Raw genomic sequence first — 3,639 nt, 5'->3', positions numbered from 1 at the left:
TCATTTTTATACTATTTCTTTATGATTTTGCATGCAACGTTAAATGTGATGATGCACTTATTTAGCAAAAGAAAGAGAATGAAAGTGATTGGTAGTGTTCCTTTACAGTAATTAGTGAACGATTTTTTTTTTTTTGCCAAATATTAGTGAACGATTTTAAAACAGGCGGACTGCAATTTACCCCCTTTAACGCAAATCCATTCAACCCAAATTTACTTTGTTTTGACTTTGTCACCCTCTCGTCATCATTTCTTGCATGCTAACTTAGGGTTTCCATGGCTAGATCTTCCATGTTTACAGCAATTAACCAATGAAAACTACAACCATTCTCCATAGCTATATCGTCCAATGGTATCCCACGATTTACCCAGAGAGTTCGAGCCGAATCGAACCATATGTCGCCATCCTCCTGCAACTCATTCTCCTGGCATTTTTTATGGCCAAGACCCTCTGCAATTTTCCATTCCACTTTTATTGTTGGAGATCTCTATGGTCATTTTAATTACCCGCCTCGTTCATTATCTCCTCAAACCTCTCAAACAACCTCGAATCGTCTCCGAGGTCATTGTAAGTCTATTTTTTCTTGCTGCATGGAGGATTTTTCTCTGTTTTTGTTTACAACAACTTTTTTTTTATAATTAAATTGTTGTTCTATAAATGATATTCCCTAAAACAACATGAAAACTTACGCTTACATTTTTCTGCATAATTAAGTAACGTTTATTGCACTAATTAATGTTTTTTTTTCTGGAAGGGTGGATTAATTATTGGACCATCATGCCTGGGCCATAACAGGGCATTTTCTGCATATCTGTTCCCAGATAATTCAGAGTTTGTAATGAAAACTTTTGGAGTGTTAGGGTTCATGTATTTCGTCTTCTTGTGTGGAGTACAAACGGATTTTACCGTCATACAAAAGGCCAGTAAAAAGCAATGGTACATTGCATTATATGGAGTCCTCATCCCTCTGTCGGCAACTCTAGTCGTCGCACTCTGTCTCCGGGATACTTTATCCGAGGAACTTCAGTCCGGTTCTTCAATATGGGGAGTTGCTTCATCTCTATCTATAACTGCATTTCCAGTAATTATACAATAATAAGAGAGTTTAATCTTTTAAGTTCGGATATTGGACGAATGGCGTTATCAACTGCAGTCATCAGTGACATGATTGGGATTAATGGCGTGACCGCGTTTGAGGCAGCTAAACAGGGTGAAGGAAGACCAATGGCTGCTTTATATTATCTAATATCTTTGATAGTTGTTAATGCTGCCATCTTTGGAGGCGTTAGGCAATTGATGTTATGGATAGTACAAACAACACCAGAAGGGAAAACCGGTGGAAGAATTATACGTTGTGCTTATATTAGTGGGAGTTGCAGCCGCAGGATTTGTATGTGATATGACTGGACTAGCTATAGCAAATGGACCATTATGGCTAGGATTAGCCGTGCCAGATGGTCCACCTTTAGGCGCAACACTAGTGGAGAAAAGTGAGACGTTTTTATGGGAGATTTTGATGCCATTCTCTTATGTGTATATTGGATTATATACAGATGTGTTTTCTCTACATGGCAAGTGGCAGAGTTTGAGGCCACTATTTTACATGGTAGCCTGTGCTTATTTAACAAAACTTCTGGCGACTTTATTAGTTTCTCGTTGTGTTTATCAGATGCCTCTTAGAGATAGTTTTGCCCTTGAGTCTTATTATGAGCTTGAGAGGTCAAGTGGAGCTCATTTTGTTCATACATTGGACAGACTTGAAGGTATACACATTATTAATTTTGCATTTTGTCTGTTAATTACATAGCATGAACTAACTTAATTACGTCCCTCTACATGTTTGGTAATTAAACAGATGATAACACAACCATATTTTACAATGCTGGTGCTGACATCAACTGCAATGACTGCTATAGCTTCACCATTGATTAACTTTGTTTATGATCCGACGAGGCCATACATGCTTAACAAACGAAGAAATATCCAGCACAACCCTCCAAACATGGAGTTTAAAATTGTTCTTACTGTTCCTGATGAAGAAAGTGTTCCCGGATTTATCAGTCTCTTTGAAGTCTCCAATCCCACTCCAAGTAGTCCACTGGTTGTTTTTGCTCTTCGTCTCATTGAGCTTGTTGGTCGTGCCACTCCTCTTTTATAGACCATGACAATCAAGAACAAAATTTCAACTACAGCAGTATCAATCCAATCCACAATGCCTTAAGATGTTCCCATGACTCAATGTGTGGATTTATTAGAATCCACCCCTTCACATCCGTCTCTCCGAAGAGGAGTATGTACCAAGACATATGCGAACTTGCACTCACCAAAAAAGCTTCCCCTAATCCTCCTACCTTATAATAAGGATTTGTTAAAAAATCCACAACGTAGCAATTGACGCAGGGGAGCAGAAACATGGCAGCTTATCAATAAATTCTAACATATTCTCCCATGCACCATGCCTCGTTGGAGTTTTTGTAGATAAAGGCTTTTTCCAGAAAACCTCTTTCCCAGGCCAATGCCAAGTCCGTAAGGCACCACTTTGCAATGCTATTCCTGGGGGGACCCCGATTCTCGTGAAGCTCTTGCTTATGCTGACAGAATGGTTGGACATCCTGATATATCGTTAACAGTGGTACGATTTCTTGCTACGATGGGGAAGGAGACCACGTAATGGAACAGAAGCTTGATGATGGGACTAGTGACATGGTTTGGGTAAAAAATGAGGGAACAGACGTGTCTATTTATAGGGAGGTAGTAGTAAAAAATGGAGAGGAAACAATGGCAAGCGATACAGTCAATTAACGATGTTTACTACGATTTATGGATTGTTGGAAGAGGGAACGGGATTAATCGGTCATTAGTACAAGGATTAACGACTTGGAGCGATAATGATGAGCTTGGGATAATTGGGGAGTATGTTTCATCTTCGGATATAAGTGCTACAGCCTCTGTATTAGTGGTGCAACAACAAATTCTAAGAGATCAAGAACCAGTTAAAACTAAGAGAGGCTTTACTGTCCCTGGATTGTAGTTTGTTTAAGTATATGTTGCGCAGGTATATACATTATGTAAAATCACTCTGTACATATGGAATTACATCTCAACTTATGCACATGTTTATATGTACCAATTGTTCTTTTAATTTCATAGTCACAGGACTCGAGTATCATTCTTAAAATTAATTTAAAAACTAAGAACTAGTATTACTTTTGTATTACATTATATTACCAGTCTCAGATTAACACGATATGCAAATTATATTCAAGTTCTAAACTTGCAATTAAGGTGGTCCCTCTTCTAGAAGAGCTTCATTAAATTTTAAGAAAAGATTCCAGCTGTGTTTACATAACAAATTTTATTCAGGACATGAATCTGAGTATACGGGAGTGTGCATGCCAGAGAAAGAAAGAGCATACAGATTAAATGAGCAGGCTTTTCAATTTCGTATCCTAAGGAATAATGTATGGGTATTCATTTTTTTTTCGCAGACAAACATTAGCTAGTGTCAAAGCTTTTCAATACAGAGAGTGATTGAGATGATTATACAACCCATGTAGAGCATCATAAACCATTTTTTTATTTATCAAACACACTGCAGAGTGCAGTGTGCAACCCACAACCATTTCGATCGAAAAACAC

General features: G+C 38.1%; 1 pseudogene; it reads left to right on the top strand.

Moving 5' to 3' along the window:
* Positions 1-1,134: 1,134 nt before the first annotated feature.
* Positions 1,135-3,142, top strand: LOC141702865 (cation/H(+) antiporter 24-like; annotated as a pseudogene).
* Positions 3,143-3,639: the final 497 nt, after the last annotated feature.

This window comes from Apium graveolens, unplaced genomic scaffold (assembly GCF_009905375.1).
Source record: "Apium graveolens cultivar Ventura unplaced genomic scaffold, ASM990537v1 ctg5816, whole genome shotgun sequence".
NCBI lineage: Eukaryota > Viridiplantae > Streptophyta > Magnoliopsida > Apiales > Apiaceae > Apium > Apium graveolens.
This window is presented reverse-complemented; position numbering and strand designations above follow the sequence as displayed.